The sequence below is a fragment of the Apis mellifera genome, linkage group LG6, assembly GCF_003254395.2.
Source record: "Apis mellifera strain DH4 linkage group LG6, Amel_HAv3.1, whole genome shotgun sequence".
NCBI classification, from domain to species: domain Eukaryota; kingdom Metazoa; phylum Arthropoda; class Insecta; order Hymenoptera; family Apidae; genus Apis; species Apis mellifera.
Genome location: NC_037643.1, coordinates 5,989,941 through 6,013,206, shown reverse-complemented (window position 1 = coordinate 6,013,206; position 23,266 = coordinate 5,989,941). Strand labels below are relative to the sequence as shown.

At 38.8% G+C, this 23,266-nt stretch overlaps 1 protein-coding gene across 3 annotated transcripts in view; it reads left to right on the top strand.

Moving 5' to 3' along the window:
- The window catches only part of LOC408896 (semaphorin-2A), a 503,815-nt gene that overhangs the window by 356,545 nt on the left and 124,004 nt on the right, over positions 1-23,266 (top strand). The gene's annotated exons all lie outside the window — the stretch shown is intronic.

The window sequence follows — 23,266 nt, the reverse complement described above, 5'->3', positions numbered from 1 at the left end:
TCCCTCGAAGAGAAGAAAGCGGCCACACTCGGAGAATCATCGGCTAATTATGACGAATCGGGCGCACGTCGACGTGACGGAAAGAAAGAAAATGAGCGATCCGTGGGGGAAAAAAAAGAAAAGAAAAATAAAGTCTGTGGGTTCCGAGCGACGGCTCCTCTACTTGGGAGTCTCGAGACGCTTGGTGCAGAGCTTCTTCCCGACGCTTCCAGAGCAAATCTTATTCGAGCAAGATTAATTCCCTTGTTCCTCCTTCCACGAAGGCTCGAATCGCCGGTACGTGCTCGCGCCCGTGAGGACGAAGGGTAACGCTGAAAGGAAAGAAGACGTGAAAGATGAAAAAGAAGGAGAGGGAGGGAGAAGATGAAGAAGAAGAAGAAAAAAAAACGGAGAAAGAAGGGATCGAAGAGATTGCCTCTTACTAATAATCGTTCACAGCCCATTACCACCGAGGTGACTCATCCGTCGCGGATCGTCGACCGAGCTAAATCATCGTTCCTCCCCCGCTTATGGCATGCTACAATAGCAGCCTTGCATCCTGACTCCCTGAATTTTCTCTTTCCCTGAATGACCATGGCTATTTCTACTTCTCTTTCGTCCCTTTCTATTGTCTTTTTTTTTTCTTTTTGAGGCTTCTAGTTGAGTGGAGGATATTGTTTCATTGAAATGCAACAACAATTGGATCGATCGTTCTTGAGATTTGTTAAGATTAATTTTGGAACAATCTAACTTTAATTATAAATTTAACCCGTTATATTAATACCTATATGCTCTCGTTACTTGGTATAAATAAGAAAATTTTAGATCTATTTTCTATTAATTTTACATTGATTTCAAAATTTCGAGTTTTATTATTGGAAGATTACTAAAATATTCAATAACGTTGAAAATTTTGATGTAAAATTATCAAATTATATCCTCCAATCAACCTTATTGCCTTATTAAATTTACACTCGAATTCGCCTATTAAAATTAACGAAGATAGCGAAAATAAAATATTGAAATTCTATATATCATTCGGATATCGAATATTTAAATTAGAACATCACATATATTCGATCCTTGTAAAAATTATATCTGTTCGGTATAATCGTAATGATAAATTCGTTCCCTCCATTCCCCCTTGGATGACAAAATTCTTGCACTCTGCCTCCATGGACGGAACTATGGTGTCGTGTCGGACATTGCGGATGAATTTGCAGGGCCGCGAAGAAGACGGCGGCCGATTGGATTGGAAACGGGTCCGGCCGCGCATCAAACAATGCTCGCAATTACGGCGCGGCCGTGGGTCACCCCGACGCCTGCCGACAATGCCTGGCAAATGTACCGTCTCATTTGCCAATATTGTCCCACTTTTGTGCCTGGACGTGGTGTGCCTGTGCGCGCGTGCATGCATCGGGAACCGATCGATCCCAACTTTTGTGTCCGGACGACAATGGGGCGGCCGTGCACGCTCCATCGAGCGGAGAAAGAGGCGTGAATATGGATTCGCGCGGACATTTTTTCTTTCTTTCTTCGAGTCTTAGGAGATGAAGAGAGGGAGGGAAAGGGAGAAAGATTTGGAACCGCGTAGCTCTTTGGTTTTTCAACGCGAAAGGGGGTGGATTTGGAAGAAGATTTTTTTCTCTCTCTCTCTCTCTGGAATGAAATTGAAAATTGAATTTTGAATTAGACGATGTATATAACACTTTCTAAATAGTTTCATTTAGAAAGAAAGATAATCTGGATTCGTTTGAATATTTTTTTGGAAAGATTAGGGACTGAGGGATTGAGATGTATTTTAGATGCACGAATTTCGAATTTGACGACGTATATAACACTTTCTAAATAGTTTCATTTAGTTGTATTTGTTTTAATTAAGAAACTAACTATTAAGAAAGAATCTGGATTCGTTTGAATATTTTTTGGAAAGATTAGAGACTGAGGGATTGAGATGTATTTTAGATGCACGAATTTCGAATTTGGCGACGTATATAACACTTTCTAAATAGTTTCATTTAGTTATTTTATTTGTTTTAATTTTTAATTAAGAAACTAACTATTAAGAAAGATAGTCTGGATTCGTTTGAATATTTTTTTGGAAAGATTAGGGACTGAGGGATTGAGATGTATTTTAGATGCACGAATTTCGAATTTGGCGACGTATATGATACTTTCTAAATAGTTTCATTTAGAAAGAAAGATAATCTATTAAGAAAGATAGTCTGGATTCGTTTGAAGATTTTTTGGAAAAATTAGGGAGTGAAAGTGTGGAGGGATTGAGATGCACGTTTTAGATGCACGAATTTGGCGACATATATAATACTTTCTAAATATTTTCATTTAATTGTATTTCTTAAGAAACTATTAAGAAAGATAGTCTTTGGATTCGTTTGAATATTTTTTGAAAAGATTAGAGACAAAGTGTGGAAGGATTGAGATGCACGTGGTGTATAAATTCGCGCGGGAACTTTTTCATTTCGTTTGAATTATCATCCGAAATAGGAAGGTTGGAGGTAAGGTAATCTTGATTCTTTCGGGTAGGGGGGGAAAAAGGGGAGAGGAAGAGATGAGAGTAAGGTGGAAAGTTGAACTTTCTTCCTTGGTGGTCTTTTCGAAAGCTGGATTCTATCTGTGATGATACTACGTATTCCTTGGCTTTCGAAAATTCAGCGTTTCGTCGAACCCGAAGAATAGAGTTAACTCGTTCCATTCCGAAATTGACGATTCCAGGTTTTAGAAAGGAAAGTTTCCTCATTATACGGAGCTACGGATCTTTTCTTTATTAATCCTAGAAAGTATAACTCTACGAAGCTAAAAGTAGAGCTCGAATCCTGATTTTTCTTGCAATAAGTTTCAGAAGAAAGTTTAACAAACCGGCTTCGAGAACTTTCGATTCTCCATTTTTTTTTTATTCTTTATTTTTGTTCTTTTTCTTTCATTTTATTTTAATTTTTGACAATTCCCCGTCACGAACAATTTAAAACTGCCCGACATTTCCTTCTCGATACTTTTGGAGGATTTTTCTCCGCTCCTCTTTTTTCTTTTTTCGGACAAAATTATTTTACCGTATAAATCGTTACGATACTCTTCTTCAGAATATTCCCTTCTTCTCGTAAAAAATATTTTTTATTAAAAATGTATACATCGAACCATAAAAATTAACCTCAAATTTGAACTAAAGTTACAGAGAACTATTCCCAAGAAAAGTTATCCCGGTTTTAAGCGGCTGAAAGTGTCTCGACAAAGGGGGAACCATAAAGCGAAAATTTCGCGCATTTGGGAAACCAGAGACGCGCCATTCATCCTACAATTTCGCGCCTTCGCGACAAAATCACTCGGAAAGCTTTATCTCTCCCCTTTCCCAAAACTACCTTTCCCCGAAAGCTCGTCCAAGTAAGTCGCTAAAATTACCGTTCGACCCTTCAAATTGCGCCTAATATCCTCCCTCCACAAACTGTCGAGTTACGATCAAAGAGTTTCTTCCGAGACTTTGCGCCCGTGCATTTCGTCCCCTTTCAAACGCCCCCTCCCCCCCATCGAAAAGAATCGAAAACGAGATCTCACGGGTACGAGATTACGAAAGTTGGTGCCAACCATTCACCACGTATCGCGTCTTTTCCCTTCGAATATTGCGCTCGTGTGAATGCAACGATAAGATCGAGCGTACTAACACGGAGCAATATATATATACACACACACGTGTGTATCCCCGTTGCGTACGAAATCTACAAATAACGAAGAGGGAGGTGCATGCACGATGACGGCAGACACATGTACGTGGAGGAAGAGAAATCATAGGAACGTTATCACGCCATTTCTCGAGCGAACGATGAAATACTCGTCGGTTCCTGTTCTACTACCGTGCACTTCCCTGTCGCTTCGTGGCTTCTGTGTGTGTGTATGGCACAGGGAAACCGGTATCTTGAACTTTGAGGATCGGTTTTGTATCCTCGAAGAAGAAATTGGCTTTGCATTCTTGCAATTTCAAGTTAAATCTAATCACGGATTCGTAAATCGAGGGATAATGGGAGAGAAATCTGGATAGATGTAAATCAGAATCGAATAATATTGAAGAGAGAAAGATATTTCTTATATCTCTACGCCAAGAAGAAGAAGAGGAGTAAGTGGAGCAGTCCGTTTTCTAAAATTCGGCCGTCCAAAGTTCGCTTCAAGTGCACGCAACGAGGAAGTGGAAACATCTCGCGAACCTGGCCGTTTACGGTCCATTAATATCACTTTGGTGAGTCTGGTCGGACGAAAGGCAATCCGTTTTCATCCGCTCGTCGTAGAATGGGAGAAGGGAAGAGGTTCGCTTTTGCGCGAACGAGAAGGGAGCGTAGCTCCTCTCTCTCTTTCGTGAACGGATGCAATAATTAAGAGTGGATAGCACGAACAACTCTTGGAAAGAGTGTGCCTCCCTTAATAGCGAGATATAGAAACCATTAATTTACGTCGCATTACGCCATGCCGGTGTACAATTTCAACCGTGGATTTACGATACTCCATGCTCCTTTATCGTTCCCTCTTCGAATCCAACGCGTATACTTTGATATATTTTCTTTATTTTAGAGTGTACTTTTCTGAAATTTCAATTCAGAAATCTGAATATTGAGATACCAAGATGTTATTATTAATGAGAGATCAAGTGTAAGATGGATAATTTAAACTGAAACGTGACGAATGACTGCTAACATCGAGCTATTTAATACTTGGTCTACTTTCGCTGATGTATTTATATTCCAAAATTAATTTCAAACAGTATTCTGTACAGATCAATTACATTCAAATATGCGAAATCTTCTTCCTTGAACAAGATATGGTTTAAAAAAATGGTAACAAAATTCCACGAATCTTCCTTATCATAAATGGAAATTCCTCTTCACGTGTTACGCATCCTTTCCTCGCCGAAAGGATTCTCTCTCAAGAGTTGCTCGTTTCTTTTGTATTCATCCCTCGTCCCTCGGCTTCTTATCTCAAACCCGATGATCGTGGAAACGTCACCGCTCGTTATCTCGAAAGTTAATCACCCATCGGTCTGGATAGACCATTACGGGTTAATGCGAAGTGAAATTAATGGGATCGAGAGCTGGCATGGTATCGTGCCAAGGAAACCTGGTCGTAATCCGTCAGCTTATTACGGTAGAACGAGTAAAGTAGACGTCGCGTCGCGCTTGCCCGCGGATCCACTCGTCTCGGACTTTGCTCAACCAGCGAAGACACGGCACGCGCCAGTTTTCCTCCCGGAATTCCGCTTTGACGCGTTCCTACGGGAAGAACTACAAGTTTTGCATGGTCGGTGCACGAAAGGATTATCGATCCCTCGATATCTTTCACGAGGTCGACGAGATTCGACGCATCTTTGCGCGATGGTATTTCTTTTATTCGTGGATTCGTCGAATTGAAGTTCGTTTAAGGTTTCGAGGTTATTTTTCATTTTTATTATGTTGACAATTGGATTGCTTTTCGTGGTGATTTTTAACGAATCGAAGAAATGAAATTAAACAGGGATAATAATTAATAGTTTATGTAATTTTTAATATTTAATAATATATAATTTTTAATATAAATATTTATATAATATTTATATATTATTATATTATATTATTATATATTTATATATATTTATATATTATATAATATTTTTAATAATTTTTAATATAAAATTTTATATAATTTTTAATATTTTAATATCATGTTTTATTTGTTTCGATCTAATTAATATTCATTCATTCATTCGCTTGATATTCTCATTAAGTTGCTTCCTCTTCCATTTTTCGTCACATTTCTCAGAGACAGAGAAAGGAAATTAGATCGTTAAACATGAGTAACAGAGAAATGGCCACGTTCCAAGCTTACTGATATTATTGGCGTTGCGCAAACTTCAAATCTCTGTTTAGGTTTTATAGTCTCCCGGAACGAGAATGGTATCTCTATAGAGCAAATAACCCCTTTTACCTCTGTTTCTTGTAGCAGCAGAGAGATAGAAAGATTGGATTTCCGTTGGATGGTCTTCCGATAGTGTATATAAACCTCGATCTTTCGATCGATCGAACGAAATCTTCCGTTTAATACAGGTTTATAACACAGGGATTTCGATAATTGAAAAGATTTCGTTTCCACGTTGGTTATTCCACCATATAGCTTCCATGATGATTTTCTTTCTTTCTTTCTTTCTTTCTTTTTTTTCCCTCGTATTGATAGCAGGGTTAAAAATCGCTGTTCAATGCGCTTCTCGATGGACGATCCTTGTTATCCATTCGCCCTCCTGCTTCAAACTTTTTATTCGGACGTTTATAGATTTTTCGTGGAATTATTCATAAGTCTATTCCGCGAACTCGAAAACTTTTCTCAAAGGAGAGGCTGTCGATATTGATCAAATCGCGTGGAGGAGGTTTTTTCTCAACGAGAAACTTCACTTCATATATTGAATAATGAGAAATGATATTTATCTCTATTTGGATCGTGTTTCGTTAATGCAATTTGTCGCGCGATTAATTCTTCTCTTATTCCTTTCGATTTTCTTTTCGTGGAAGATATATGTAGAAAAATTTGAGAGCACACGATATGTTCACGTGCGATAATACTATAATGGAATAGCCTGTCAGTACAATAGTATTCAGTATTGTACTGTAACAGGATTGATAACGATATTGCAATTGTACAATGATATAATGGCATATAATGCAGTATTGTAATATAATATTATAGTAATATTATAGTATATTATATCAAAAAATTATATAATATTAATATATTAATATATTATTAATTAAAAATTATTATATTATATAATATTCTTGCGAGGAGCGTCGAGAAACACGTTCGTTCCGCTCCGTGTCCGGAGAACGACTGCGTTAATTCAATGTTTTGAATATCAATGACGATTAATTACTATTATTTCTCGCGCCGCGTTACGTGTAACCTTTCGCGCGTAACAATATTACACACTTTTATACATTTACGATCCCTCGTGGATCAAGTTAAAAAAGTGTGGTCAAAAGCAACAGGTCAATAACAAAGTTTTGCGTGGAGTGATCCGACGAATAATAAAAAAGAAAAAAAAAAACGATACAACAGAATCAAATTAACCGCGTGTAACGAGAATCTATTAATTTATTCCTACTACAACTTTTTTTTTTCGTTCATTGACGAAAAATAAATACGAAAAAATTCGGGAAACGAATAATACAATAATTATTTCCATACGAATTCCGATCAATCGAATTCCAAATCGATTAAAATTTCGTATAAATAAATAATTCTCCTATCATCCAATAAATTCTCTGCCCTCACCCCTCAGCCCCTCCCTTCTCGTAATTCCCATTCCGCTCGCTTCCTCGTCGAGGAAAACGCAAGGAATTATATCGCGTCGAGAATACTCGGCCGAAACGCGCGCAAAGACCGACGGATAAAAATCCCTCAAGGGTGTTCGAAACGATCTCTTCGGGCCCTGCGCAACGACGCCGCCGCTGTAAACAAAGAGCGGGCCGCAATTTTCTACCTGGCCGGGCCATTCTCACCGGAAGGTGTCCTGCGAGAGTCCATACACGCGGCGTGTGTATCCGGTAAACGCGCTATCCATAAAAGTCAATGGCCGGACGTTCTTCTCGCGTCGTTGTTGTCTCTCGCAAATGCCGGATAAATGGCTCTCCAGGGCCTCGACGACACCAACTAATACCCCGCCTCGTATTCTCTTCCCATCCTGGGGAAAGCGTATATACATACATACATACATATATATATATATTTACGTGTGTGAGGTCAGTCGATATCAATATAGGGAAACTGGACATCGGGGAGCGACCAGGTCTCGTAAGGTTACGCCTTCTCTCTAATATCGAAGGTGGATGACTTATGGCCACTGCCCTCTGTTCACCAGGACCTTTTGACCAGCATCGCGGAACCGAGGGTCGCAAGCTGCATCCCCTCCTCGATCGAGGGAGGGATCTTGGAAGAGACGAGTCTGGCACGCGGATGGAAACGTAATTTAATTTCGTCATATAGAATTCTTCTTACGGCCCGTAATCGGTTGTAATAATCGCTCCCATGGATAGCCGGCGGGGTTCGTTTGAATTTTTCCCCGGGCAAATATGTATATCCACGATTAAATAGAAATAAATGCGTAAAGCTCGTAAAATCGAAATATATCGTGTTCGTTAAATTCGTAATATTCGTTGCATCTTTTGTAGGTCAGTATGAAAATGAAGCTGCTTTGACGGAGGAATTTTTGTGTCTTCTTCTTTTTTAACGAGGGAAATAACGTTATCTCTGGCCACGATTAATTTTCGTATATAAATGAATTATAAACACTGTGTATCAACACACGGGTTCTGGCACATTGTTTTCAATGGAAGGGAAGAAACTTGTCGATTGACTGCAACCATATAGGATACAGCGAATTTATGAATAACGATGTATGGATTCATACGGGGGAGGAAATTAATTTGTTCGTTGAATTCGAGTGAACAACATCCGTTTTAATCTGATCGGGAATAATCTAATTCCCGCGTTTAATTTAATCTTCAGTTTCAGTATTCCGGAAAGATAGCCCAGGAAAATAAATTGTTTTGAACGATTCGATTACGTGAGGGTTTTTTTTAGAAATTCTGCTCTGTGTTCTCGAGGGAAGACATAGATACGTGTCGTGCGCGTGGCTGTCAGACTTCACCCTTCGGGGGTGAAGTCCGTTTCTTGACGGAGAGGGAATGTAAACCGGTCTCCCGAGATTCCCAGCCTGAGTTTTGCCTGATATTCACCAAGATCCACGTTTCAATTGGCCGTAAATCGTGAAAATGGCGCGGGTCAGGACTGTTTCGAGATGTTTGTCACTCTGCTCTCTTTCTCTGGACATTATTTGGGGAGGTTTTTCCTCCGATAGTTTTGTCCCCTCGCGGTACTTCCCTTCAAACGATATCCGCTTACTGTAATGGATACTGGAAGTGGCTCTCCTTTTAAAACAGTTTGAATTGGAACCTTTGATCTCTCGTTGAATAAGATTCCAAGGATTCTTTTCACTTCTTCTTCTTTTTCTTCCCCTTTCATTTCAGTTTGCGAAATTGTTGTTAAGATTCTTCTGTTTCCAGATGATTCTGTTGTGGAATATTTCCCGTGGCAATGGTAATTAAATACGATTCTCTTTTGTTAATATTTTATTATTGCGCGTTGTTTATTTACAAATTATTGTAAATGTATTTGTATTCCTTTTTTCTTGCAATCAAATATTTTACGTTCCGTGCAATGAATATTTAAATATGTATATATATATTTACGCGTTCATTACCTCACTAAATATTTTAAAATAAACACGTGCATATTTAAATTTCCTAAATATTCGATTTTTCGTATCGAATTTCATTTTGTACCGAGATTCAAATATCGAACATATTCATTCTATTTACAAGTACATTTTCATTTCTCCAAAAGAATCCTCCTCGTACAGATTCAAGCTTGAATATACTTAAAATTTTCTCAAAAAAATATCGAGAGGGCGAAATTTATTTAAAATTTCTTCCAATCTTCTTCGATTGATCTCGATGCCACGTTCACGAATTCGATCGAACTCTGGGAGGAACGGCAACGACTTGGCGAGAAATTTCTTGGCCAAGCACTTGAGGTGTCGTGGATCGCGCGGCATTCAACACTCAGAATCATTCTTCCATTGAGAATGGAACGAGTCTTGAACCATCTAAATTACTCGAATTCCAAGAGTCGAAACCAACCGTAATCCATGGTGAGTGGATACGACGATCTTCGTTTTGAGAAGGATCGTGGAAAATGCTTGAAAATATCTGCTCGTCGAGGCCTCGAAAACGGTGAATAACAACGGCAATATGGCCACGTTGTCGCAGATCGTCCGTTTTTATTGACCCCATCGAACCCCTCGACCTACCGGCATAACCGGCCACCCCTAATGGTTCTTGATTGAAATCTTGCTGATTTCTGACCTCCCTGCAACAGGGCAGGAGAATTATTGATCCGTCATATTTTATCCAAGACTATTTCCTGCTTCTTTTTATGGGCGGGTTATCAGAGGAAGACTCGTGAAAATGAAATCTGTGTGACTTTTAATAAATTTTCATCTCGATATATGAAAAACTTGCTTGTTACAAGTATCAAGAGTGTCACACAATTTTGTATCGAACAAACGATATAAAAATCAAATCCAGAAAAAAAGAAACAGATTCTTATATAAATCCCTCTTATGATTCCAAACTGAAAGAAGAAAAAGGATCAACGATTATACATTCCAACGGGGAGAAAATTGCTGAAGAAAGATGAAAAAAAGGAAGAGGTCGTAATAAAACTTACTCGAGTTTAATAAATTTCATCGAATAACCATTTCGATCCGACGAGAGAAAGGAGCGATTAAACAACCCTTTCCATCTCGGGGAAAGGGTTCCATCCGGTGGAAAATCGTCGTAAAAGGAACCAATCCCACCCCCTCTCCCCCGCTAAGATTTTAATCGCCGCGATTTAAAGCGTTATTGATTTCACGAAACGGCCTGATCGGCCGTGAATTCGGGCTGGACGCCGCTTCGGCAGAATTGCGTTTCCGCCGGCTAGATACGAGTGGCGGGGCTTCCGTCATTTCTCCCGTGTGTATGACGTGTGCGCGCGTGTGTGTGTGTGCGTGCGTGCACGTGCACCACGACAGCGCCGCTATGCGTGTTCAATTTCCGATAGTTACTACGGCCACTCCAAAGGGTCGGCGAAGTTCAATTTCAACAGCGCAACTCCGTGCCGACGAGCACCTTCGGGGGAGGGGCCGCCTCTTTATTCGGCCACGAATTTTCCAACTTCTCGAAAAGAAAAGAAAAAAAATGAAATTTTATAACGGATAACGAACAATCGCGAGTCAAGTCTGGCAATTTTACTCGGTTTTTTTTAGTGAAACCATCTTTCTTTGAAGAAATTAGGTTTTTTCGATCGAGTATTATTCCGGTTGGTGAATAAAGGATGGTGATCTGATCTCTCAATTGGATTTTACATTCGCTTAGGATTTTCTATCACGGGATATGGAAAGGATTTTTACATCTGATCTTTATCTACATTAAGCAAAACTCGAAGCGAATTAAATTTCGAAATTCCCGTTTTCGTTCCAAGAAAAACAAGAAAATTCACGTCCCACTTGGCGCAATAAATTCGTATCTCGCGACACGTGAAGCGGTTCCAAGTAAAAATTGAAATTCGTTACGTTAGCGAAGGCATGGACAAGATATTCGACGTGCCAAAATCTACGGTCGAGCCGACGTGCCAACGGGAGGAGAAACAACTTGTCGAATACCAAAGTAGCCCCCTCCTTTCCCTCCAAGTTTTATGATTCGCCGTATCGAGACGAATGCATTCGAATCGGCTCCTCCAAGAATCGACCGATCGGTGGACCAATTCTCCAACTTCTCTGACCGGAAATGTTGGAGGATTATTTCTCTGCTCGAACGATTGTTGCGAAAATGGAAACTGGTCTCGCGATAATATTATTCCAACTTGAAAGAAAAATCGAATGATTAATCCATTTTCCACTGTCGAGATCTTGATCTGTTAAATTAGATTGAAAAACGTGTTAAATCTCTGATTGTCTTGGATATTATTTCAGGTTGATTAGGGAGGGATAAAGTGTAAAGATGTGTTCGATAAATTTAACGTGCATTGTTAAAGGGAAAGTGAGAGAGAGATGTAAAATCGAAAATCTATGTTTAAACCGTTCTGGAGTATATAAATGAAACGATCTATTCTTGAATGGAAATCTTTCGTTACATCTTGAATTTAGAGTTTAAATTCGAAGAAGTGTATTTTCGAAGGTATAGAAAAAGGGAAATTGAAGAATTGAGAATAGAAAAAGTGTGGAAAGCGGAAGAATGCAAGGGCGGAAAGGAGGGAAATAAATTGTTTGTGTATTTTATGGAATAAGTCAATGGAGAATAGGAAGAATAGAAGAGTATATTTTATAGCACTGTCGTGTTTTTTTATCGCGATAAAATTCATGAATTAATCATGAGATAGATCAATAAATTTTAAAAATATTTATACATTTTATTTAGATGCAGATCTTAATCTTCTTTCTAATAAATAAAACAAAAAAAAAAAATAAAAAATATTCATACTTGTCCTTACGTTGTAATTTTCTATAAGATTCTATAATTCTTTCTAAATTTATTCGAACGAATATTTGAAATTTTTTTTAATTTTTCTCAGGAAAATTCGTTCGAAGAATCGGAAACGGCGTATTGTCATGATAATTTGGAATAAGTGGTCGTTGTGATTGATATAGAGAACAGCTAGAACGGTAATCTGTTAGTCAAACAAGCCTCCACAGATTGACTGCTTGAGTTTGAACAATGCGAATTACGCTCGTGACCGATCACGAGACATACTGAATCATACATGGGACATTGTTTTTGCAGGCAACAAGCGTTGAATTATCACGCTCAGGGATTAGCCCCATTGAGTGAGCTAATCGTCCGGCAAATGCTCTCCTTTTTAAACATTTCCTCTGAAATCTATTTTGTACCCTTTCTTATGAATCGAATTTTTCAATTCACTATTGTACACAAGGTATTGAGAAACCAACAGAATACCTTAAAGAATATACTAAAACACCATTCCAATCTCAACTAAAATATATTCAACTTCACTGATAAATTAACGTGACAACTTCCACACGAATCATTACCATATTTAATTATTATCGTACCACGAGCAAAACAATGTAATCCCTATCCGCGCATGAAATACCTGCCTAATTGTCCGAGATATAATACACGTCAAGCTAGAATCTTAATAACTCGGTTAAAATTGCCATCGCATCAGAATGTTTCCCGAGACGATGTCAACCGAGATAAGTAACTCCTAGCTATTTGGTTCCTGAACGAAAGGATAAAGGATCTGACGACGACGACGATGATGATCATGAATGCTCAAATCTCGAAATCATCGGTTTCGCGATACGCGCGCTCTCTCTGCCGGAACCTCGAGGGCCCCGAGCTTGAACGCTCGATACGCGCTTATCGTACAGAGACGGATGCTCCATTATGTCCACATGCTCGACATGCCGCCCGTTTCAATTGAATCGTTCGCCAGATTACCCAATGACGCATAATGCCCGCCGCTTGCGCTGCCCTACACGCATACACGCACTTGGGGAGGTAGCACGAGCTCCTCTCATCCTCGTTCGCCCTTCCCCCTCCGCACTTCTCTGCGCATCCTTTCACCACGCCATCGTCGTAGCCCGGCTACCAGGTATGCGGCCATTCGCGGACCATTGTGGCCCCCCCAATAATTCCAGACACGTAAAAGCAATTCCCGGAATCCTGCTCATTGTTATGCAATCACGTTATGCCGCGGGGCAGCGCAAACCGAACGGGATCATAATTTTGTCGAGAAGCCGGCAATGCCGCGGCCGACGCGCCAAGTGTCCTGTTTCCTTTGATGCACGTAACGTATGCGACCGCGGCGACGGGCGGCGATCCTTGGAATTTTCGGCTCGATCGAAACGATCTATGGGGTGATTAGATTAGGTGGAGATATTACTTAGGCGTTCAAAGATGTAGAATGTAGGGGTTGGGGATGAAAAGATGGAGAAATGGAGAAATTGTTCGATTATTTTCCAATGAATGACGAAGAGAAACTTACTTTTTACTTAGATTTTGAGTATCTTTTTGATGGGAAATTATAATTACATTTCGAAATCGTGACAATCGTATCTTTTTTTTTTACTTCTTAATTATCAGAAAATACTTGAAATACTGTGCGTGACGTGCACACTCTGTAAATACACGAAACTCGGCGTAAGGTGTACTTTGGAAACATAACCAGTTTATTGCAGTTTCAACATTCAATCTAACCGTCTCTAGAATCCATTTCACGAAGATTTTAGAGTCCCTTCCCGCTACGAAAGTTTCGCGAAACTTCTCAAATTATAAATCACTCACGGCCCGGGAATTAACCTTCGTCGTAGAATACTTGCTAAAACGTGGCAATTTATCACGTTTTCCTACGCGGAACTCGGACGATGTTACTCGAGGTACAAACCAGTTTCCATCTGCAATTACATGCACCATCCTCTCTCCCCCTCTCCGTTATTCACATTCGTGCCACTTTTCCCGAGCAACAGTTATCTTATGAAATCGCTCGAATTCGGATTCGAGACACGCGCGCCGCATCAAACACAACCGGAAGAAAAAACTTATCTACGTTTCCTCGGGGAACGATCGCCACGCTGCTTTAAGACTCTCCAGATATATATCTCTCTACGAGTGTATAGAGACCCACTCTCGAAACGACTCTCTTCAGCCTCTTTTTCTCAGAAACTTGGCGGGAGGAAGCGAAACATCGATGTATCCGCTATCGAGTTGGATAAAAACGGCGGGAAATCAAAGGGGCACGGCTTCCGGCTACGGAACTACGGAGGTAGTTGGGCTTCGATCGAGCTGACGTTCGAGGAAACAGCGGCTGGCACGCGATATATCCGTGCACATCGAACGAAACTTATTTCTTGGAAAAAAAACCTTGCATGGTATAACGTAATCGTGAATGGCGTCATCATTGACGTAACTGTAGTGGCATCCAGAGTTACGTTATGAAAACTAGAGGAAAAGTGATTCTACGTAAATCAGAAGCAAGTGTATGGAACGGTCGTCAAACTTTTCCACTTCAAGCACCATTTCTAAATTTTTCTTCAAAGAAGAATATGGAAATAAAAGTAATAATAAGCTTAAACTTTTTGATATTTCTTTTTTTACAACTAACTAATTATAAAAGACTGTTACACTCGCAAGAAACGAAAGCATCTCGTCTTGTAACGTTGATTTTCTCAACACGATTAATCTATAGTCTAGGAAAATCTGTCTCTCCGCATACATTGCCTCTTGATATATTTCCATCATCGTTCAGGCATTCGAAGCCACGCTTATCTCAGCTGTTAACCGATCTTACAACCGTTCTACACGTATGCATGTGGAGGACGAGACAGAGAGGAGGAACTCGAGAGGCGCGTAGGTGGGCCCCCGCAACTTTCGACGAGGCACGGCTGCCAGGTTCACACTCCCGAGCCACATTGTTTTGCCGCTCGCGGCAAACTTGCGAGCTATTTAACGCCTTGCTTAAACCGCGGCAAGAACCTGAGACCCGCGTACCCTCGAGCCGCCCCCTTTCGGCCCCCTCCCCCACCTGTTCAGAAACGCCCGCCCGAGCATCGTCCAACTTCGGGCCAAACTTTGCCTACATATTGTTCCCGTGAGCGTGAAAGGAAGCGGGCCGCCACGGGCTTCCGGCATTAAGGAAAGGCATGGCGGCGTTCGAAATTTCGAGGAACAACCACCCCCCCCCCTTCCACGGGATTAAAGGCTTTCGCCTGTGGTGGAGACGCGCGGTTTAGAGTTCCTTAATTTCTTCGTGATGGAATTTTTTTTAGCTCCATGTTGTCGAACGGTTTATATATATTTCGCCAAAAATATTATCGATTTAAAGAGGAAATTCAACTATTTTTCAACTCTGTTAAAATAGATATAATCTAATAATTTGTTTAAATGAATCTTTCTGGAGCAGAAGAATTAACGAGGAGAAATTTAACAGGTCGCTACTGTGTTTTATCTGAGAGAAAAGAAGAAATGGGTTGATTGAACACGTTTCAATCGTACGTATGGAAAACACGGTTTCCATTCGGAAATAGATTCGAACGGAATCAAGGAGGATAGGAGCGAAGCATCAATTATTCGATACCGACCTTTCACACACATACACGTACACACACACGCGCGTTTATTTCCCAGAAATAATTTTATCCACGAGTGCGTTTCAATTTTCATCGGTGGCCCCGTTTTCTAGGGCGTATCAACTTAACGAGTTGTAATATGCCCGCACGTTAGATGCATCATTGTCACGTGGCAAACTCGAAATTAAACTTTTCCTTTAGGACGAAGTGGGGCGCGATAATGACCCACGTATCCACGCCTAGGAACACGGTAATTGCGTCACGATGACTCTGCCGTGGTCGGTTTATAACAGTTCTAGCTGCTGGAATGCGTGATTTCACACCCTGAAATGATTCCGCTCAGCGCTGCGTGTAATGGACCGATTAATCGTGATTAATATTTTTCGTGGGAGTTTGGATTTTTCTCTCTTTTTTTTTTTTCGAGATAAATGGATCGGAAAAATTTGTATCCACGTTTTTCGAGTGAGATAAACCCCGTATGATTTTTCGATTCGAAAAATTTTAATGAAATTCAAAGCGTTCTAACACACGGTTTGTTGTTTTAAACGCATTATGATCAATAATTCCGGATGATCGATTCAATCCTATTCCTCTGTATTGTATTCAGATTAGAAACTGGAGTTGCAGACACGTCGCTATTAATAAGCAGATAGAAACCATAGATGCGAATTGCATTAGAAATGTTATACTTGGTTGGAAGTATCATGGATAGGTGTGTCTTGCTCATAGAGGAGGATATTTAAATTCCTCTTCGAATCATCTTATCCTCCATTGAAAATTCTACAAAGTATATAATGTTCAATAATTTATACAATATCTAAGAATCTTACGATTTACACGAGAACTTTCTTATATTTAAAAGAAATCCTGATGACAAGTTTATTTTGCGTGATTTATTAATCCTGGAGCGATCCCTTTAAAGATAAACGGATATCTCGGGCCACGAAATCACGAATTAATATAAAAGAAGAAATTTGTCGGGTTTAATTCGCGATGCAATTAAAAATGAAACGAAATAAACAAAATCCGGGGGGGATTTTATATTTTTACATATCTAAAACAATCGAGATAATATCGAATAAAACGGATTATATTCCCCCCGGTCGATGTTTAATAAATGCCCAACCGACAAATTAATTCCAATGTCTCTCGCGATTTTCCAAATATTATCAAATTTACCGGAACAAGTTTCCATCCTCCGTACCAAACCGTAAACAAATCCAATCAAATCCTCCTCTAATTTCGATTTCCAATTTCGACGAACCGCACACAGCGCTACACGAAACTTGCACAAGGATCATTCGAATTATATATAATTCGATATGTATATATATATATATTTTGGATGCCTCGCGCACTCGCGCATATCTCATGCAGGCGCGCATTCACTTCAATTGCAGCGTTCCCGCGCTTTTACCTCCTTTATGCGGCGCCTCATTGTCCCCGCAGTTAAAGTCGTCGAGCTCGATTATAAATATTATCGCGGGTGTGGCGTACACGCGCGTGTAAATCAGGAGGAAGGAGTTTCGATGGATGATTAACGTTGCATCAAATTTGAAATTACCTCCAGGAATACTCGGTTACGTTCCAGTTATTTCTTTGAAATAATCACCGGCCATTTTTATTGTATTGTACGGTCTGGATATATTTCTGAAATTGTTGACAATTCCACGGACGTGGAAGATGAATCACGAACCATGGGATCAAGATTCCTGACACAAAAGGGAATAGAGTTTATATTTTTTCACGCGTAATTATCGAAAATTGCATGAATATTATATTTTCGAATAGATGGATTGAAATGTGTAATAGATAAAATATTACAAATTGTTTAACAATTGTTAAAAATGAAATCTGTTAGAAAGATCCGATAATTCGTTAAATGATAAATAAAATTATTACCACTGGAAATCCTCGTGAAGTGGAAAACAACCTTTATACTCGAGGAAACTTGAAAATTCCGGTGGAAAATTCGATACATTCCCGGATCGCTCGCGCCCCGTCACGAAACTTTCGATGGAAATTGTTCTGCGGTGATGCGCGGGGCCACCACCATCACCGCCGGTTATAAAATAATCGGGCACGAAATTTAAAACGCTCGCGGAATTCGTGTTTACCCGAATGGCATCCATCAACGGCCCATTGAAAATGGTATTTAATGCAAAACGAGGTTTCGATCCGGCGTAATTGCGGTGAAACGACGTTTTCGTGCACTGTGATTCCCCGCCGATTATCGTTTTCGGTGTTCCATCAACCGTGGAAATTGAAGGATCGTGAGATTAACATTTATAACGTGGAGCTCGCCCGTTTTTTTTTTTTTATTCGTTCGTTCGTTTTTCCCTCCCCCATTCGACCGAAATTTTTCCTCCGGATGTGTGTTCCACTTTTTTTCCCCCGCGTCGTTTTTGTTTCCATTCCTCTAATACGTCTCCCTGTCGCTCATCCATCCATCCACCTCCCCCTCCCCCTTTGTGTGCCGCTTTCACGGTAACGAGCTGTGTTGAGGAGGAGGAGGAGGAGGGGAGGCGATAATTAAAAATTTGATGGATCGCGTGATGGTTGTAAAAAGTAATTTGGAGAGATGCAATCAAAACTCTGAATACGGGTCACAGCCGGCCGTAATCGAAGGGGAAATAGCTGCAACGATGACCAGGATAGCCGGGGGTTCATTACGGGCAGATAGGTAGATTTTATCGTTTGTTTCACTTTAATGGGGTTTCGCTGCTACGCGATGAAAACGAAATACGTTTATTATAGCTGAAAACTATACTGTATTTACCGCCACCCATTTTCGACCATTCAAATATTGTACGGAGAGGTGATGGAAGTTGTAAGGGGACGATTCCTCCTGGAAAAGAAAAGTAAATAAGTAAGAAATAAAGATGACGAGGCAAGTTGGAAGAGGAGAATCCAACTTCTCGATCGATTTCTCCCTTTAAACTTGGTGGTCAATTTTCGATGTAGGATGTAAAATATAAAGTTGTTATCCCACGTTTCTTTCGATTCGTAATTTTAAATAAATTCCTTATTGAGATATATATTTTATAACATCGTCTAACTCGCTTTTGAGTCGGGTGAGAGTGATTAATCATCGTTTAAATAGAGGTTGTCGCTTGCAGAGAGGGAGGGTCGATTCGATATAAGAAACGAAGGATCCGTCCGACTCTTTTCGACAATTATCCCCTGCCACATGTCTCGAACGATTCTCCAAGCATTGATCTTTCTCTCTGCGGGATCTGACAGTGGCAATAACGGTAATTGCGTTTCGTTCCATTATAATGGAACGATTTGCAATATGACCCACTGCCGTGAGAACGTAAGACTGGCTTCTACTGGATTATCCTCGTATATTCTTGTATAGAAACAGTGTATCGTAGACTTGTTTTGAAATCGTTAATAAGCTAGATTTTGAATATATTAAAAGAAAAAGGAGGATATTGTAAACAGATAGAACGATAGAATTTTTCTTAATTAACTTTCTTAATTAATTATATTTACATTGTCTACGAAAAAATTTCTCTATAAAAATACAAATTGAGTGTGAATAATATATTTAATAAATAGAATGGAATCCTTTTTCTTTCAATAATATTAATTTGTATTTTATGTAGAATATCGTAGAATAAAAGAGAAAGAGAGATTGAAAGGATTCTTTCAATAATTATAATTAAAACGATCTCAAGACTTTTGAATAAAAGTGCACACGAAGTACAGAAAAAAAAGGAATGAATTGAAACTGCTTCGAGTCGAGAATAATCCTAGAATTATATATACGAAGGAATTAAAATGTTTTTCCTCTTCTTTCAGGTAAGCTTTCGCCCTGAGAGATAGCAGCTCAGTGGAAAGTGAGTATGTGATAACGAAAACGTAAAATATTCACTATAACTAAACAGCCCTTCTTCAGCCCTCCACTTCCATCTATTTGCATATAATTTATCCTCATCCCTGTACTTTTGATTCTTCCGTAATTCCACTTCTGAAGAGAGTACAAAGAAGGAGATGTAGCTTCGATATAAAAAGAAAAGAAAAAGAAAGAAAAAAAGTGGGGTAACAAACGTGTAATTTCCCTTTATCTTGCGCCCCTTGAACAATTAAACGAAACATGGTATTAAACATTTCGAATAAGAGGAATAATAGGGTGATAATTGCTCGACAATCGTGAAGAAAAATATCGAAGATTATCGGATCAATTGCAGCGGCATTTAATTCATTTGTGTTTTTTTAATTAACACTTGCTTAATTCTCGAATATTTCCGGATGAGAGATGCGATGATGCGAAAGTCGTTTTCAAACGTTAAAGATAGCTAGAAGAATACGAATGTTAATTAGATTAAAAATTATTATAGCGATTCGGGTAACAAGGAATTTTTCGTGAAATTAGATGTTATTATAGATAGTGTTTGGTAGAGTAAACGATATTCCCATCGAGTTACAATTTTGATACCGATTATCTCAACAAATTCAACTCTTGTTTACCATTAATTTTGCTCTATAATTACCTCTGGTGTTGGTTAATCGAACCGACATGGTTGTATTAATTGTTCAAAAACAAATGGCCGATTTCCAATAGTTCTGGAATATTGGAGCATCCTGTTGCGTACAATTTTCTGTGTTTCTTGTTCACGGGGAAGAGAAATCCTTTTATTCGTTCTAAACAAAAAGAAAATATTTACGTGATAAATTAAGTCGAGGAAAATGATAAAAAAGTCTAACGATATTCTTTACAATTAATAGAACAGATTTTAAAGATGAATTTTTAACACAATATTTTTATTATCGTCGTTCAATTTTTCTCAATCGTCCTTTTTCTTCTTTTTCCCTCCATTTTTCTTTAATTCTTTAACCCATATTCTCGAACATTGTAGATCATGCGAAAATATGAAAAGTTAAACGTCGAATATATAACTATTTGGACAGTGCTCGTATAACGAGTGCACTGTGCCATATTTCAGGAATCCAGGAAGTTGGATTTAAACTTAGCGTATGATGAATAAGCGAATTGATAATTACTAATTTCCTAGGTATGTACAATTTGGAAGTCGTTATATTCAAAATATCGCGAAATTGACTGTTGGGAACGGTTCTAATGAGGTTTTAACTAGTTCAAGCAAATTGTATATAGTTTTAACGAGAATCTAAATTATTTCCCTTCTCTTGACAGAGATTTATTTAGCTTTCCTGAAATCTGTAAGATCTGAAAAAATTGAACTGCATCTCTTTATTATTCATTTATCTATTTTTTTACAAAATTGAACGAAATAAAAAGTAAACTCGAAAGTACTCGATCTCCAAAAAAAAAAAAAATATATTATTCGATTTGAAAATCTCAAAGTTTCCATTTTCTACTTCCAATTTTGCCTGAATAATTTTTCACTTAATTCCATTTAATTTTCTACGATCTCTCTATGAAGTTAATCGATGAAAGATGAAATTTCGCGTTCCATTAAACGAAGTGACGTCTTCGCTAGTGAATCACACAGGTATTTCATGGCTCCTCTTCTCTCTTCCCCCCTCCTTCCCCTTTGCAATTATAATATCGCGCTGTGTTTTGGAAACAGTGGCTACTGTAATGACTACAACAGACAGCCTGCAGGTATTCGTGCTAAACGGTGCATTTCCGTACATTTACGGGAGCAAATGCAATGCACTCTATTTCCGAAATTGCGTCGGGTCGCATTGCAAGAAATTATATCGATAACATATGCGTGGAATGGAGGTCTCGTTTCGCGGCAGAGAAGTAATAATGGACAGAGAACTGTTCTCGATACGTGCGGTTTAATATCGTGCGGAGAATATCATTTTAATCGATTCGCGTAAATATTCGTGGAAATCAGTGATCGCGGAATTCGAAATTTACAGACATTTTTCTATTTACATATATATATAAAAAATGTTCGAAAGATAGAATTTTTTAAATTTATAAATTTTCAAACAATTGTTATAACAATAGAATTGTTGTAACGATTCAAAGGAGCATATCTCTGGAGGAATTCGTTTCATTTTGTAAATTTAATTTGTAAAATTTATTTAATTGTCACAATTATTGCTTTGAAATCTTTCCTTTCGTTGATATTCATAGTTCCAAAGGGTGATATTATATTGGAGTGGAAAAATAGACGAGAAAGTTTTTTTTAATTAATAAAATATAATAATTGAATCGAATGATAATTTCGAAATCTCGTTCTTTCGTTTTAATTCTTCTCGTTGTTTCAAAGAAACGTGTAAAGAAGAAAAAAAAATAATAATAATAACAAATCGGGAAATCTTCTCGTTTGTAAATTAATCTATTCGTTTATTCGTATTCCGACAAATTTTCCCGGGTAACCGATATTTTTAATTATATATCCAATTAAACCTGGCCCCGTGTTCGCGTATCGACTTTTACATTTGCAGCCGGGAGAAGTAAACGAAATTAAAAAATACGGTATGTATTTACAACCAACGGCGAGCCGTGGCTGCCGCGGGTGAAAATAAATGTTCATTGAAAATTCAGTACAGTTCAGGGGAATAGGTTTCCATTTGTAAATCGGAATCGTGCGTTCTCCAGTCCCAGTTATCCCTACTCTCTCTCTCTCTCTTTCTCTCTCATCATTTTCACCCGCACTCGTTCTGACGGTGATAAAATTTATGCGGTTGAACAATCGCTTTTGTCCTCTTCGTATTACAATGACAATTCAGACCGAAAGTACCGGGAGCGAGCCCGTTTATCTGATTTCCAAATGTTCCCTTCGAAAAATAAAATTTAGGAAGATCGTAGATCAAGCTTAAAGGTTCCACGACCTTGCCACGTTCAGAAGAAATATATATTATCGTTTCGCGTGTGAAATAATCGAATCCATAATTTATTTTTAACGCGACAATTAATTATAAGCGGCATCTATTACAAGGAGGATAAATTTATTGATTTTGGAACTCTAAAAAGAGAAAAATCGACAAGAAAGATAGAGATTTAGATTAATTGTGACTCTTGAATAAAAACTTTTACCTTTAATATTTATCTGCATCCTCATAAAAATCCAATCAAATTTTTCGAAAAGGAAACCTATCAGATATCTGTTATATTATACTCATTATTGCAACTTGTACTCTTAAACTTTCCAATCATCTTCAAAAATCTTCTTACATACTTCCATGCAATATTACAGCAATATTCATCAAAAGCAATCACGAAACGAGCCAAATTCCAAATTCCAGTTCGTTCCTAATCGATTTAATAAATCAAACTCGTTACACGAATCCGCAAAACGGAGAGAAAGAGAGAGAGAGAAGAAGGAACACGATATTTTGGAACTAGGCTTCACAGGATGTGTAGCTATCCGACGTGTTCGCGCGAGAAGAGGGCGGAAAGAAGAGAGACGGAATGAATCCAATTCAACTATGGCATCGACTTGTTTTGCTCATCGAAATCCTTTTTTTTTCCCGCCCTCTCTGCAACGTGTCGCGGCGATGTCCGACAAAAACGAGCAAGTGTAGCGTATAACGAGCGAGGTACACCTTTCTGTTTCTATTTTTTTCTCCTCCCTCTCTCTTCTTTTTTTTTATCAGCACCGCCAGTATTCGAGGTGGCAAGGGAAA